This window comes from Podarcis liolepis, assembly GCF_965112155.1.
Source record: "Podarcis liolepis genome assembly, chromosome: 17".
Lineage (NCBI taxonomy): Eukaryota > Metazoa > Chordata > Lepidosauria > Squamata > Lacertidae > Podarcis > Podarcis liolepis.
Genome location: NC_139571.1, coordinates 40,608,857 through 40,626,245, shown reverse-complemented (window position 1 = coordinate 40,626,245; position 17,389 = coordinate 40,608,857). Strand labels below are relative to the sequence as shown.

At 43.7% G+C, this 17,389-nt stretch overlaps 1 protein-coding gene across 3 annotated transcripts in view; it reads right to left on the bottom strand.

Annotated features, from left to right (window-relative positions):
- CD4 (CD4 molecule) overlaps positions 1 to 17,180 on the bottom strand; it is a 32,009-nt gene extending 14,829 nt beyond the window's left edge. The window contains exon 1 of one of the 3 annotated variants that reach the window (XR_014520559.1): positions 16,750 to 17,178. The gene's annotated coding sequence lies outside the window, so the exon portion shown is untranslated. Of the gene's footprint in view, positions 1 to 16,749 lie in introns of all 3 variants that reach the window. The other 2 variants (XM_083481865.1, XM_083481866.1) reach the window with 2 other exon arrangements.
- Positions 17,181 to 17,389: the final 209 nt, after the last annotated feature.

The following is a 17,389-nucleotide window of genomic DNA, read 5'->3' as shown; positions in this document are numbered from 1 at the left end:
AATGAGAGACAGAGAAATCCCACCTGTCTGTTAATCTAAACGAATTAAGGTTTTTTTGGTACTGAATCCTAAGGATAGTATTTGATATAAAAGGGCAAAAGTGACATATATCTTGGTGTGCCTTCCTGACAGGAGAAACATCCTGAGTTTTGTTGTTGTTGTTTAGTTGTTTAGTCATGTCTGACTCTTCGTGACCCCATGGACCAGAGCACGCCAGGCACTCCTGTCTTCCACTGCCTACTGCAGTTTAGTCAAACTCATGCTGGTAGCTTTGAGAACACTATCCAACCATCTTGTCCTCTGTCGTCCCCTTCTCCTTGTGCCCTCCATCTTTCCCAACATCAGGGTCTTTTCCAGGGAGTCTTCTCTTCTCCTGAGGTGGCCAAAGTCTTGGAGCCTCAGCTTCAGGATCTGTCCTTCCAGTGAGCACTCAGGGCTGATTTGCTGAAGAATGGATACGTTTGATCTTCTTGCAGTCCATGGGACTCTCAAGAGTCTTCTTCAACTCCTCCTGAGTTTTAGGAGAAGTCAAGCCTACCATCGCAAGTTATCTCCCTCCAACATGGAACCCAGAATCTAGCCAGCATAGTAATGCTGCCAGAGGTTGCAAATGAATACTAAATGAAAGGCATATGAAACCAAGATAAAAACCTCTGGAGCACAGACTCTGGTTGAGACAGCAGCACTGGCATTAAGGTCATCAACCTTGACTAAGCCGCGGTGTTAGTGAAGGGTTCAAGAATGGAACTGGGATAAGTAATACCATTGGGTGGAGTAGAGGAACAGTCCTTTCCACGCCTCTTCTCGAGAGCTTAGACTCCGCTGAGACTGATGCAGAATGCCTATGTGTGTGCTGGGATCTCATACTTTAAAAGTTATTTAGAAGCTCACTTGGCAGCTAGTTTGGCACACATAGTTAGTGGCACTCAGTGGCGTAGCGTGGGTTGTCAGCACCCGGGGCAAGGCAAGTAATTTGTGCCCCCTAACCCGTGGATTTGCGCCCCCTAACCCGTGGATTTGCGCCCCTAACCCTAACCCCCAGATGTTGCGCCCAGTGCGGCCGGGCCCCCCTGCACCCCCCACGCTACGCCACTGGTGGCACTGAACCTTCAGAAGCCACATGGGCACTGAGGTTTAAATCCAAGGCGGTGTTGGGCACTGATGAAACTGAAGCTGGTCTCGCAGTGGAATGACAGGACAGGCTGTACAGCTTCTTCAGAGCCTGTTTCACACAACAACGCCTGGAGAGGAGAAGAGCAATTTCCACGGGGTTGCTTGGCATATCACTGACAGCAGGGACAAGGCTCTATGCTGTGTTCCTCTCTCCTAAGCAGAGAAGGCAAAGCATGACCTATAAAGCCGCAGGTATGCAACCTGCTTTTTATTTTGTGGAGAAATACAATACAGGACTCTTAACCGCTCCATTGTGTGTGCTAGGGTTACATAAGCAAGGTCTTTTGTCATGTGTTTGTGTGCTCCTGCACAACCCTTCCTCTGTTTTTCTCAGCCCGCCCCCATGGCCTTGTGGTTTTCTTCTTGCTCTGCTCTTGTTTGCGGCTGAGGTTTTTGTTCAGGAACCTGCTGAGAAATGATAAGAGGCTCTGCTTGCGGGGCTCTATCTGTGGCTTTCTGTTTCTTCCACACCACCCTCCAGGACGAAAACAAGATATTTGCCATTTCCAGACCGAAACATTAATCCGAAGCCTGGAGCCCAGTAGACCTTACGGCCAAAATAAGATGAGGCTTGGGAGATCCTTGGTCATATCTCCTGACCTTTGCATTTCTACCTAGAGGCAACTGCCAGGGACTTCAACAGTGTGGGGAACTAAGCAAGGGACACAGGTGACGTGTGTTCCTGTTTCGCCTGCTGCCCAGGTGTTAACTGCTGGTGGACAACTGTGAGGCTCCTGATCCCCTTCTTAGCATTCATTATCTTTAAACCAGACTTGGGTGAGGCAGCCCTTCAGATAGATCCGTCTTCAGCAACCTGGCTTAGGACAACAACTCCCATCAGCCTCAGCCAACATAGCGGGGGGGGGGGGCAACAGGTTGAGGAAGGCTGATTTAAATAATCATCAATCATTTGCTACCTTGGCTCCCAGTACGTTTCCGAGCACAATTCAAAGTGTTGGTGCTGACCTTTAAAGCCCTAAACAGCCTCGGTCCAGTATACCTGAAGGAGCGTCTCCACCTCCATTGTTCTGCCCAGACACTGAGGTCCAGCACCGAGGGACTTTTGGCAGTTCCCTCACTGTGAGAAGCAAAGCTACAGGGAACCAGGCAGAGGGCCTTCTCGGTAGTGGCGCCCGCCCTGTGGAACGCCCTCCCATCAGGCGTCAAGGAAAGAAACAACTACCTGACATTTAGAAGACATCTGAAGGCAGCCCTGTTCAGGGAAGTTTTTAATGTGTGACATTTTAATGTATTCTTAATCTTTGTTGGAAGCCGCCCAGAGTGGCTGGGGAAACCCAGCCAGATGGGCAGAGTACAAATAAATAATAATAATAATAATAATAATAATAATAATAATAATAATAATAATTATTATTATTATTATTATTATTATTATTATTATTATTATTATTATTATTTGCCTGCAATAATCTTCCTGCGTGGCTATGCTGGTGGCTGGGGTGGATGAAGATTAGCATCTGGAGGGCACCAGGTTGATGAAAGCCGAACTGGAGGACTCCCCTCAAGACAGGATTGTCCTCTGACACTTCTTCAAGCAAATGTCTGTCCTCTGATTCGGCACTTCTCTGGTCCTTTGATGCTGGTCTGCCTAAACAGGTTCTTGGTCTTCAGCCTCTCATGTCTATTGCCCTTTTGATCCTCAGTTGCCAGAACAACTTGGGTAAAAGGTTTCTGATATGCCATTATTATGGAATGCAACTGATATTTTTTATATTGAAGTTGATGCTTTGCTTTTGCTATGAATTTTTATATTCTTGAGGATCTGAGGACCATTATGTCTGTTTGTGCTCCTACACCCAAGATTCTTTATTTAAAGAAATTTTGGTGTCATTTCCCCATGGATTCAATGCCTGTACAGAAAATCCCAAGTTTGGAAGTAGTTCTGAAAGATTTTGTAACCAAATGTTTCCTAGAGAAAGTGTCCTCTGCTTTTCTAGACAGATCTTAAGAAGCCTGTCTTTCATCATCTGGCTTAGTCTGCACTAATAATTAGCCATCCTAACATATATTGGGACGAAGGTGGCACTGTGGGTTGAACCACAGAGCCTAGGACTTGCCGATCAGAAGGTCAGCAGTTCGAATCCCCGCGACGAGGTGAGCTCCCGTTGCTCGGTCCCTGCTCCTGCCAACCTCGCAGTTTGAAAGCACATCAAAGTGCAAGTAGATAAATAGGTACCGCTCCGGCGGGAAGGTAAACCTAATGGTCAGGGGTCCCTTTACCTTTACCTAACATATATTAAACCAGAAATAATTTCCATACGCAACTCTCAACTGATTAGATACAGTGGGGTAAATTCAGAAACTCTGAAAAGCCTACTGAAAAAGTGGCTTTGAACTCTCAACATTTCAGGAAGATCAGCAAAGCCCCAGATTTCCACACCAAAAAATTGTTTTGCTTTGAAAATATTTAAAATGGGATGTATTGACCCTGGGCATCTAAAATTTAGCAGTTTGTAGACAATCAACTGCTTTCAGTGCATTTTTCTGCCAAAAGTTCTGCCAATATAACAGTAAGGTTTTACCTTATATATATATAATGTCCATAACGGCATATATAAACCACATGTCTGAAACCCCACAGAAAAAGTCCTGAAACCATTTTGTGCCTTCCAAGTTGACCTCAAATATTTCTCTGCTAGGTCGAAGGAAAATGGAAAAGCCTCCCCGTTGTCTTTTCCTTCACAAATCCTGTCTTAAGGGTATGTCTGTGTATGAATAGGGTGAGCCTGTGACCTGGCTCAAGAACTATTTGTCATTACAAAAGACTGGCCAGGCTCCCCAGGGTATCCAATTAAGTGACCATTAACAGATAACCTGCCAGACATGAGATAAACAGCGCACTCAGATTTCTGTTGTAGACCGCCTTTTCTGTGATGTAGTTATGATGTTTGTGGGGGGGTGGTCTTGGGTTACACCCCTTCTGTGATGTATGTACGATGTATGGAGGGGTGGTCTTGCGCTCCAGGGAAGGCAATTTAAAACGTCTATATAAGAGCAGGCACACCTTTGTTCTGGGTCCTCCTCCTTTCCTGCAAGTGAGGGGAGCACCCTGTTGCAACAGTTCAATAAAGATCAGGCTTACAAGCTGCTTTGCTTCTCAGTATTCTCTGGTTGGCCTCTGTTATCTTCTCCGACCGATGGAGAACCTACAAAGGACTCTATAAGGGCTCTTGTGTTCCCCATAAGGAAATAAGGGCAGATTTTTGTTTATTACACATGTCAGCTGAGCAGCCCAGGACCCTCAGCAGTGCATGCCATTGTCTTCGAGACAGACAGATGCCAACAGCCACCAAAGCAAACAAAACTAGCACTGGCCACCGTGTGTACTCTGTTTCTATTCCACATCAACCCATTCCACATTAAAATTCACATGCGACAGAAACAAGGAGGAAAGAAGTTCAGAAAAATGTGTTGTCTGATAATATGGCAAGACCTTAGGTAATGTAAAGGGGACCCCTGACCATTAGGTCCAGTCGTGACCGACTCTGGGGTTGCGGCGCTCATCTCGCTTTATTGGCCAAGGGAGCCGGTGTACAGCTTCCGGGTCATGTGGCCAGCAGGACTAAGCCGCTTCTGGCGAACCAGAGCAGCGCACGGAAACGTCGTTTACCTTCCTGCTGGAGCGGTACCTATTTATCTACTTGCACTTTGACGTGCTTTCGAACTGCTAGGTTGGCTGGAGCAGGGACCGAGCAACGGGAGCTCACTTCGTCGCGGGGATTCAAACCGCCGACCTTCTGATCGGCAAGTCCTAGGCTCTGTGGTTTAACCCACAGCGCCACCCGCGTCCCAATGGCAAGACCTTAAGCATCCCTATATTTCTCTTTCCCTTTGTGCTCTGTCCACCATAACTGAAGTGGCTTAAAGTTGCCTTCCCCAGCCAGATGTTTCAAATGACAACTCCCATCATAAACCTCAGCCAGCATGTGCTGATGGGAATTGTAGTTCAAAACATTTGTAGGGTACTAGGTTGAGGAAGGCAGCTCTAAAGGGTACAGTTTCTATTATATATCTATTGCATTTTATAAATGTTGCAAACTGCTTTTGGACAGCAGCCAAAATGTGGGATGTAATTGAATAAATACCTGCCCCCCCCAAAAAAAAATCACTGGAAAAATAAGTCATCCAAGAACTGTGGGAAAATCTGTTAATGCCAATAAAACCCACATCATTATCTGACTGTTAAACAGACTGTGAGTGTGTTAAGGTACTGATGACTTTACGAAGTCAACAGAAATGAAAAAAATAATAATGAAAAATTACAGTGATAATGAAACTTGTTGTTGATGTCCTATACATTTCCATAAGATAAAGATCTTGATTTTTAATATGCAAGTTTCCATTGTAATTTGAATGCTGAAGCGATCAAGTTTTTCTCTTTGACATCTTCCTAACCTTTACGTATTTACTGACATTAGCTCTCCAAGTCTTTGCTACCAAAAGCAATACTACGGCCAGAAATGTGATTGTAAACTAAGGCCACACTCCTATGAATACTTACTTAGGACTGGGAGTACATCCCATTGAATTAAATGGGACTTTCTTCTGCTAGCACCTTAAAGACTAATAAATGTATTATGGCAAAGACTTTCCCATCTCCTCCAATGTTTCTCAGATGAAAATAGGGACATCCTAGTCCATCCCCTACAACATTTTCACTGATGAAAATAGTGACGGCTTCTGCCATTCCGGGACTGTTCCTGGAAAATCAGGACATTTGGAGGGTACACTTTCATTGACTCAAGTCTATTTCATCAAATACATGAAATGTTATCCTCATTTGACTGGTATGGGGGATCTACATGGGTGTAGAGAGAAAAATGAAAACAGTGAGAATAAATGAAAATAGTTACTGCCAACTGCGGATAAAACATCATGCACGTGATGAAATATACTCAAGCTCATGAAAGTATGCCGTAATAAATTTGTTATCATTTAAGATTAACAAATTTATCCTGTTGTATGTCTACTCTGGGAGACACGGGTGGCACTGTGGGTTAAACCACAGAGCCTAGGACTTGTCGATCAGAAGGTTGGTGGTTCGAATCCCTGCAACGGGGTGAATTCCTGTTGCTCGGTCCCTGCTCCTGCCAACCTAGCAGTTCGAAAGCACATCAAAGTGCAAGCAGATAAATAGGTACCGCTCCGGCGGGAAGGTAAACGGCGTTTCCGTGCGCTGGTCTGGTTCACCATGCTGGCCATGTGACCCGGAAGCTGTTCGCCGGCTCCCTTGGCCAATAAAGTGAGATGAGCGCCGCAACCCCAGAGTCGGCCACGACTGGACCTAATGGTCAGGGGTCCCTTTACCTTATGTTTACTCGAACTTTAAACGGTACCAAATTTATTATGGCACAAGCTTTTGAGGGTTGAAGTCCACGTCATGTTTTTATTGTAATTATTGATATGTTTTGATTATTGATTTTATATATGTAAATTGTTTTAATTCTATCAATGTTTAATTGTATTTTAATGATCGATTTTTCTATGTGTTTAGCGGTTCTTGTTTTTATCTGTAAGCTGTCTTGAGTCCCATCAGGGGAAAAGGCGTGTTATAAATATATACAAATAATAATAAAGATAATAAACGACTCGGGGGGGGGGTCAGCAGAGGTTTCATAAGACTCTTCACTGATTTTTTAATATTATTTTTACAAAGTGATTCATCACATGCTTACTAAATAAATCCCACTGAGTTCAATGGCTCTTGTAAGTGTGCTTAGGATTTTCAGCCTTGATACCGTATTTGGTAACATTCTTCAAAACACCAGCTGTAAAACATTCACAAAATACAGCTTTTGTGAATTTTTAAAAATGTAGTCATTCTGACAGTACAGATGTCAAGTGCTTTAACAGTTAATGCTGGTACTTCTGTTGTGGTGTATGGAACTAAGGACTTTTCTTGAAGAATACTCTCCACGTTCATTCCCATGGCAAGCCTGACAATTAAAATTCACTTTATACTACTTAAGTCTGTAGTATACATCTACCACGGCAGTTTCACTCCATGAAAGTACAGGGGAGATACTATCACCTGCCTGGTCAAAATGCTCAGGTAGAGCTTGAGATGAAAAATGAAATTAGGCACCCAAAAGAGAAGGTGCTATAGTAAGGGCAACTGGGCTTTTTCAGAAAATAACAAGTAGCTTTTCAGACCGGCCCTGCATGAGAAACATCTATGGTTCTATGCTCAATGTCTATAGCATTAAGTACTAAGAACACCAGTAAAATTGTACAATTCATTCCTCCCGGGGGTGTATGGGGTGCTAGGGAAATGGTAGTACGACCTTGACAGATTAGAGAACTGGGCCAAAACAAACAAGATGAATTTTAACAGAGAGAATTGTAAAGTATTGCACTTGGGCAAAAAAAATGAGAGGCACAAATACAAGATGGGTGACACCTGGATTGAGAGCAGTACATGTGAAAAGGATCTAGGAGTCTTGGTTGACCACAAACTAGACATGAGCCATCAGTGTGACACGGCAGCTAAAAAAGCCAATGCAATTCTGGGCTGCATCAATAGGAGTATAGCATCTAGATCAAGGGAAGTAATAGTGCCACTGTATTCTGCTCTGGTCAGACCTCACCTGGAGTACTGTGTCCAGTTCTGGGCACCACAGTTCAAGAAGGACACTGACAAACTGGAACGTGTCCAGAGGAGGGCAACCAAAATGGTCAAAGGCCTGGAAACGATGCCTTATGAGGAACGGCTAAGGGAGCTGGGCATGTTTAGCCTGGAGAAGAGGAGGTTAAGGGGTGATATGATAGCCATGTTCAATTATATAAAAGGATGTCACATAGAGGAGGGAGAAAGGTTGTTTTCTGCTGCTCCAGAGAAGTGGACACGGAGCAATGGATCCTGTCAGGGAACTGACATCGGAGCTAGAGGCGGAGGGAAGGCTCTCAAATGATGCTGGAGAAGGGCCCAGCAGGGAGAGAAGCAGCTCAGCAGATGGGGAAGCAAATCACCGCAACACCAGGGATAAAGGGGGGCAGATGGGGGAATCGGCGAGAGGGCTCCAGGACTCTTCACCGGACACCAGCGGGGAGAGCACGGGTCCTCCGCTACCCACGCCCTCCCTGCGCAGAAGACTTCCGTGCAGAGAGAGTAGGAGGAGACTTGGCGTCAAACAGCTTTTATGCTGGAAGAGGTTTAAGAAACGCCCACTGACGGATTCTGCTAGTGACTGAGGCAGCCACGAAGTGAAGGGCTGCCCAGACTGAAAGGTTTAGCAAGGCAACAAAGCCTGGAGAGGCGGTAACTTACGCACGAGCAACCCATACCCATTACAGATACAAACTACAAGAAAGAAGATTCCACCTAAACATTAGGAAGAACTTCCTGACAGTAAGAGCTGTTCGACAGTGGAATTTGCTGCCAGGGAGTGTGGTGGAGTCTCCTACTTTGGAGGTATTTAAGCAGAGGCTTGACAACCATATGTCAGGAATGCTCTGATGGTGTTTCCTGCTTGGCAGGGGGTTGGACTCGATGGCCCTTGTGGTCTCTTCCAACTCTACGATTCTATGATTCTATGATTCTATGATTCCCCAGCTCCACTCCTGCAACAGTTCCAAAAGCTCCCTCTAAAGGAAACAATTTCTATTTGTATCCATCCTTTTAAGCACAGATCCAGCCACCGAGCTAGTTTCAATTTACAGTTACTTTTTTCCCTCCTTTTTAAATGTAAAAGGAAGCAATTGAAACAATGTATTACTCTTATTTAACTATTTGTCAACGTCGTTTTATTCTCAGTCAATGAACTTTCCCAAAGCGTCAATCTTGCTGACAGTCCGTTCCCAGGTTCGAAACGGGGGTGATTTATCTTTCTTCATTCTCTCTCCTGCAGGCTTAAACAATAGAATTTTCCCCCTCTGGACTGGCTCTTGGTTTTAAGTTCTATTGCTTTTCATCTATTGTGCTAAGGGTACTATTGGGATATGTATCATAAAGGACCCCTAACCATTAGGTCCAGTCGCGGACAACTCTGGGGTTGCGGTCCTCATCTCACTTTATTGGCCAAGGGAGCCAGCGTACAGCTTCCGGTTCATGTGGCCAGCATGACTAAGCCGCTTCTGGTGAACCAGAGCAGCGCACAGAAACGCCATTTACCTACCCACTGGAGCAGTACCTATTTATCTACTTGCACTTCGTGCTTTCGAACTGCTAGGTTGGCAGAAGCTGGGACAGAGCAACGGGAGCTCACCCCATCGCGGGGATTTGAACCGCTGACCTTCTGATTGGCAAGCCCTAGGCTCAGTGGCTTAACCCACAGTGCCAGCCAGGTCCTGATATGTATCATAGTGTTTTTTAAATGCTTAAGTGTTACTTTTTGTATTTTTAACACTTAAGCATTTACTAGCAAGTGAGACCTGAAGCAACAAAACGTTGCTGCGTATCCCTATTCCTAGGACAAGTCCTCCTCTTCAGGGCTCCTGCCAGCCTTGTAGTCCTGCTCGGACCTCACAGGATGGGGTGTGAAGTTTCAGGTGGAAGGAAAGGGGGGAAAGTCACTTCAAACGTCATTTTCATTTACAAAAAGCAGCTGCTGGGTTTTGTGTGTGTGGTGGAGTCAGGACTGTAGTGTAAGGTAGGGACTTGAAGCATTCCTCCCCAGGCTGTTTTCCCACTGATAATCTCCCTCCCAATCTGAGGCTACTATTTGCATCCATTGGTAAAATTTAGGGGGACACAGTATCCCCCCCACCTGCAGGTGTTTTTTGAAAAATAAAAAGAACGAGATTTCTGTCACAGAACTGCCAATATCATGGCAGTTTGACTCTACATCAGTGGTTCTCAAAGGATGTGGTAGGAGAGGATAGCAAGTGTGGCCAGAAGATTCAAGGACAATCAAATAAACATTTGAACATTTCAGTACAGTATAAAAAAATTGGAGGGGGGGAATGCAACCAGAAACAGTATCCATGCCTCTGTTCAAAAGCATTTGCGGTTCTTATATGCTGTTCTCTATGGCATATTGTTGTGAACAGCGATTTTAAACTCTGACAAATATGAAAGATCAGAAACGAGAAAGGCCTCTTTGTATTGATGAGGAGATGAGAGTTCGCCTCAAATCAAACCTCATATAAATGAAATTTCCTGGCAAAAGCAAGCTCACACCTCTCACTGAGCTTGCATACGTACTTAAGGTACATATGCAAGAGGCATGTTTATATTTTGTGAATGATTCGAGTTATTGATGTAACTGCATTCTTTGATGCTTTCTGTATGTCCCATGATCATATTATAAAGTAGTTGTGTTTTGTGTTATAAATCAAGAATTACCAGGAGTTGTTTCCTTTTGTTTTCCAGTGTATTTCTTATCCATAAAAAAAAACTGCTATGGCGCTAGCAATTTTTTATTTTAAAAGTGTGGCCCACGGAAAAAAGCTTGAGAACCACTACTCTACACATTCACTCAGAAGTAAGTTTCACTGATCTCAGTGGGATCCAATCCCGCTTCCGGATGACCTGTTTATTCAACATACGTTCTGAATGGTTTCCACAGAGTTTGTAGCTAAATATACTACTCCTTCCCCCAGCAGGAGGTGGCAAGGCCAGAGCAGTACATGCGGGTATGCAATGGAGATACCAAGATGCATCTCTTGGCTGCCATCACATGAGGCCTTTCACTATTTAATTAGTTTTTTCTCAGGCCGCACTGCGTGAGATTGAAAAGCACAGGCAGATGCCCCACGGTAGGCCATTTCTTATTACAAAGCCATTTAATGGATCTCTTTGCATGAGAAGGTTTCGTTTCTCCTTTAATGCTGGTGTGCTGTGGCCAGTTCCCTGATTAACCACCCGCCTGCATCACAGCAGCCGAAGGAGCTAGGCTAGCCGACACATCTGCCTCTTCGGATTATGATGGCCGAGAAACCTGAACACAGCGAATACATTTCTGTCATGCTGAGAGAAAGCACTGTCTGCACTCACACATCTTACTCACTGAGAAAAAGCCTGAGGCTGGGAATCCTGTTTCTCATAAACCAGAGAGTCCTATGAAAGTTTTTATGTTCCTCTGGAGTGCTGGAGAAGCCTACAGTGCTTAGTTCTATGTGTGGTAAAAAATTGAGCCATGAAGGACTGGAGCAGAAATGGAAACGCTTTATTTCTTCGCCCTCAATTTTCTCTTGACCCTGTTTGGGGCCAGAGATTGAAACATGATGGGAAATTTGAAGAAAACAAAACTATTTTTTTTAAAAAAAAATCACAGTGATGAGTAAAGTTACATTTATTGCATTTATAAGGATTTCATTACTAGCTTTTTCTCAAGAAATTTGAGCTCCTGCTTGTTTCTTTTCTTTCTTTCTTTTTATATTTATACAAGTTTTGAAGTCTGATATTAGCACTGTCCAATTTATGCATCCACTTGCCACAGTGCTGGCTGTTTATTTTTGCCCCTTTCCCCATGTGCAGATTTTATTACGGCATTAGCTTTCATGAATTACATCCCACTGCATCAAATGCATGGTAGGTCTAGTACAGTGCAAACCTCCGCATTCCTACTCAGAAGTAAGCCCTATTGAGGTAGGTGTGTTTAGGACTGCAGTTGGGCAGAGCAATCCTAATGTGAGGAGGGGACTGGAGACAAGAAGCAGGGGATTCATTGCTGCATCTGCATCTCTGCTGGCCAGGGTGCTTCACTGGATAATTCCCCACCTCCCCACCCCCACCCTGTGCTGGCACCTTGGGAAATCTGAGGAGCTTTGAAGTGGATCCAGAAGATGCAAAGCATCTAGCACTGGCACCCTGTTTGGGGGCAATACCCTGTTTGAGGGCTATTAGTTATTGCTCTTGAGAGAAATGCGGTAGTAGCTTCCTACTTGCCAGAGGCTATTTAAGAGGGAACTATGCAACATCCCATCACCTCCTGGCAAAACAGAGGGGGAAGAAATGGAGGCAGTGAGAGATTTTACTTTCTTGGGCTCCATGATCACTGCAGATGGTGACAGCAGCAGCGAAATCAAAAGACGCCTGCTTCTTGGGAGAAAAGCAATGACAAACCTAGACAGCATCTCAAAAAGCAGAGACATCATCTTGTCAACAAAGGTCCGTATAGTTAAAGCTATGGTTTTCCCAGTAGTGATGTATGGAAGTGAGAGCTGAACCATCAAGAAGGCTGATCGCCGAAGAATGGATGCTTTTGAATTCTGGTGCTGGAGGAGACTCTTGAGAGTCCCATGGACTGCAAGAAGATCAAACCTCTCCATTCTGAAGGAAATCAGCCCTGAGTGCTCACTGGAAGGACAGATCCTGAAGCTGAGGCTCCAATACTTAGGCCACCTCATGAGAAGAGAAGACTCCCTGGAAAAGACTCTGATGTTGGGAAAGATGGAGGGCACAAGGAGAAGGGGACGACAGAGGATGAGATGGTAGGACAGTGTTCTCGAAGCTACCAGCATGAGTTTGACCAAACTGCGGGAGGCAGTGGAAGACAGGAGTGCCTGACGTGCTCTGGTCCACGGGGTCATGAAGAGTCGAACACGACTAAACGACTAAACAACAACATGCACCATCCTAGCCTTTCAATGTGTGTATGTGTGTGTGTGTTTAGGAATTCAGCCTGCTAGTTTGTCACGTTGTCCATACAAAAACCAAATAGGCACAGCATAATTAAATGCAAATCCATAACTGAATTATTAAAAGTCAGGTGTGCATAAAGCAATCTTATCACATGAATGTTCCTTAAAAATTGCCTTCCTGCTGCTAATAATAAAAGAGAGTGCTTTTCACATGAGCAGCCTAGCTTTACTTGCCAGTTAAAAACCAGAAACTTTTTGCAGATTGGATTAGGGGTAAAAAGGAACTAAGGGGGGAAGAAAATCCCAGAGTCTAATCGCTTTATGAATAGAGCAATTAGACAGAGAATGAGGAACAACATCTACTACCTGAGTTCTTCTAAATACAATGCCTCTGAGCATACAGAATGTTCTTGTAATGGCCAAGGACATTTGCTAAAATCTCCGGAGTAAATGCATGCCTTTTGATAAAACATTGATATTGCAAAGTCCATCTCCAATTTGATTTATGTACAGCACAGAGTTATGTTATGTGCTTTAGAATCAATATACTCATCTACAAGTAAACATAATGTCCCAATGCATTTTTTATTTTGCCTTAGGTTTTCCCTTTTCTTTTGTCTTGTCCCTTCCTTTGCATTGCATTTCTGTTTTATTATGCTGTTATACCAGCCAACATTTTTCTGATTAAAATAGGGACCCTCCATTCCATAATGATAATTGTACTATGTATACCCCACACATATTACTGGGTTGCCCCAGCCACTTTGGACAGCGTCCAACATATATAAAAACATAATAAAACATTTAAGAAAAACCCTTCCCTATACAGGATTGCCTTCAGACTGCTCGGGGGTCGGATAACTCTACACCCTCCAACATTTCTCCTATTAAAATAGGGACATCCTAAGGAAAAGCGGGACATTCTGGGATCAAATCAGAAACCGGGACGGCTTCTCTAAATCAAGGATTTCCCTGGAAAAATAGGGATACTTGGAGGGTCTGTGCTGTTAACTCCTTGCTTCCACTTTAGCGGCTCAACTAGCAGGAGATAACTGAAGTATTTGTAAAGCAAAATCTATCTGGACTTAGAAGGGGCTCTGTGAGTGATGCAGTATAAAAGCATTTTCAAACATGCTGTCGTATGTCCCTGACAGCCTCTGGCTCGGATCAGGCGGAGGCGAGAGGGGATATGTGCCCTAGGCAGCAGGTCAGAAGAAGTGGCAAAATAGCATCCTATTTGGGAGAAGGGGCGGCGGCAGCAGACAAGGGTCTGCACTGCTGCCGCCGCCCCTTCTCCCCCTATGGAAAAATGTGTAGATTTGGCACTCGTCAGCCTGTTGTGCTCTTTTTTGTGCATACATGAATGATGAAAAGGGTTTCCAATAAACCAGAATCCAGATTTAAATTTGATTAAGGTGTATGTGAAAATGATAGCTTTTTAACCATTTAACACATGGTTTATCTCACTTGCTTCTGAAGTTAGCTGTAGTATGAGGCAAGGTGAAGCGGCTATTTCTGATATCTTTAAAAGCAGATGAGTCGGAGACTGAAACAATTGACCTAAAAGGCAAAATCCATCAATACGGTCTTATCCCTGATTCATAGTGAGGATAAGTCATGGATACAAATTTACCTATTCTAGAGGGAACTCCCATTCTTCCTGAAGAATCTAAAAGTGTCACAAATTTCCAATCTTTAGTTGTAGCTGGGGCAAACCAGTCAGATGGGCAGCCTATAAATAAAATTATTATAAAATTATGAATAATATGCAAAAGGCCCACTGAAATTAACATGCCCTTGCGCATTCTCCCCTCATTTCAATGAAGCATGCAAAGGAGAACATCTTCATGTTTGTCCTCCATATTAAATTGTGTGTTCTATAAGGGTGCCATCTGGATTTTCTGCTTGAGGCACCAACATGTCCTGGATGGATCCTGTGTTCTGGTTAGGGCTGTAGAATTCCAGGTTATTCTCTCACTAGCTGCAAAATATGGTTGGAATCCCTACTGGGAGAAACCTTTGCTTAAAATTGAAGAAAATGTGAGTGTGCTGAAGCAGCAAATTCTGTCTTGGCTGATGATGATTAAAGCAATTTCCAAGGAAAGAGGAAACAAATGCCTTGAGAAATTTTAGTCAGACATTTCAGGGACCACGGTGCGTTGAGGGGGACTGCATAAAGGCACACACAAAAAGATGATTAGGTGAAATGAGGAATAAAATAGGGAGCAGCTCGGGAAAAGCAAAGCTAGAAAAACGCTGCACAGGTTACAAATTACACAGCAGAAGGATGTGGACGGAGCCACAGTGGCTCTATTCGTAAAAATATTCATTGAACGGGTAGAGAGATGGGGAATCAAGAACGCACCTGATGTCCCTGTTCCCAAACTCTGAGTGTTCACTCAGAGGTACAAATAAAGTTGGTGCATTGGCTCTGTGCCCATAATCAGTAACTCTGCTTTTTGCAAAGCCCTGCCAATTGCACAGAGAGGGCCTTCAGATGAATGCTTGGAGTGGAAAACGCAAGCACAATCCTCGCACCACCACCGCCTTCGATACCCTTCACAGCGTATGCAAAAAGAACTAAGAAAGGCGAACAGCAAAGTATTGGAAGACACAAGATCTACCCACCCTGGAAGAATGGCAGATGAAAGTGATGGACTACATGACACTGGCTGAGATGACTGGCAGAATCCGTGATCAGGGGAAAGAGACGGTGGAAGAGGATTGGAAGAAATTTAAAGTTTATCTTAAGAACTATTATAAAATTGATGAATGCTAAAATGTCGAGGTGTTGAGAAAGAAAAAGGGATTACAGCGACATAAGATTAAGCCGAAGAAAAGACTAAGAGGGTACATATTTGATAAAATCATTTAGAAGCTGCTGAAATAACTGTGGAAATTGGGATGCAGAAAGGGGAGGTATGGGGGAGTCCGAGAAATGAGGGTTATGAAAAAAAGGCTATGAAATTATACATGTTTGTTTGTCTTTTTATATGTTTGTATTGTTTAAAAAATGTTGTAAAACCAATAAAAAATCTTATAAAAAAAAGAAAGGCGAACAGCTTATGTGTTTATAAAGAGAACCTTCAATAAAAAGGTGAACATGAAACCCCTCAAAGAAGAGAAGCAAAAGGTTAGAGACCTCGCCGACAAGCTAATGCTAATGTGTGTGTGACATTTGTATCGCTGGAGAGAAAATGGTGTAGCGCATGGGTAGGCAAACTAAGACCCGGGGGCCGGATCCGTACCAATCGCCTTCTAAATCTGGCCCGCAGCGTGTTTTTACATGAGTAAAAGGTGTCCTTTTATTTAAAATGCATCTCTGGGTTATTTGTGGGGCATAAGAATTCGTTCATTTCCCCCCCTTCAAAATATTGTCCGGCCCCCCACAAGGTCTGAGCGACGGTGGACCGGCCCCCTGCTGAAGAAGTTTGCTGACCACTGGTGTATTGTCTAAAATGCAGAAGACAACTTATCTTCTATAAGCAAGAACCTGTCATTGTGCTATGGGTGTGGTTGAGTCCACCGAACACATTCTCTTGACTTGCCCTTCTTATGCAGAGCTTAGACAAAATTTTATAGACCCACTCCTATGTCAATCTAGCTTCCTATCCGGAGAAAACCAGGTTTTACACTTACTGAATAACGTCACTAGAGCTATACCTTCCTTGGTGACCAAATTTCTTTTTTTAGCTTTTAAGCGTCGCAAGACTATAATTGAATGTATTGATATGGGGCTATCTGTCTAGCCCATTTTAGTGTTGGCTAAGTTCAAAAATCCTCCTGGAGCTTTTAACTGTGTATTGATAAATGTACTTTTTCTAACTGACGGTCGAATAAAAAGGTTGATTGATTCTATAAGCAAGAGGGAGAATGTTCTCTTTTTTTACCTCCCTAGAAAATAAACTTGCATAGGGGCTGGCCAGGGATGGGGTGAATGTGTCAGATTATCAAGTCACTTGGCCAAAAATATCCTGCTCCCACTCACTTATTATAGGACTGGTTTATAAAACAGGGAAATTGTGTCCTTACCTCTTTCTTTCTTTCTTTCTTTCTTTCTTTCTTTCTTTCTTTCTTTCTTTCTTTCTTTCTCTGTCTGTATTTCTCTTCTGTTCTTTCTCTCTGAAAGATGAGTTCCTCGCCAGGTGTTAACGCAATGAAGAGCTGAAGGAAGAAGGGGGGGAAACCCTCCCTCTTACTGTCAAAATACTGAAAAAAGCCAGTAAAGTTCAGAAAGCCACTCAGCATTTCTGGTTTCTCCATCCCCTCCCTTCCCCTTGCACCGGAAAACAACAAAAAGGGGGGGGGACCCAGCTGGTTCTGGGTTGGACTTCAGAGACTTTCAAGAGAACCGCATTTGGGGTCATTTGGGGCACTCTGTGGGGATCGAGTTGCTTTTGGTGTTAGTTGGAAAACTACAGGCGGAAGTTATAATGAATCTTTCTAATGGATTTCTAGTTTCTCGGTTTAATTTTCAACGCATGTCAGCTTGCTTACTCTCTCGGACTGGCCAGAAATCACTGTGAAAAAATTAAATAATCTATTTCCTCTAACTGACTTCCTTCATCCTCTACATGGTTCTCTTTTTATTTCTGGTAAACTGTCTCCTTCTTGGAAGAACTGAACTGAACTATGGTGTAATACACACACACACACACACACACACACGGTT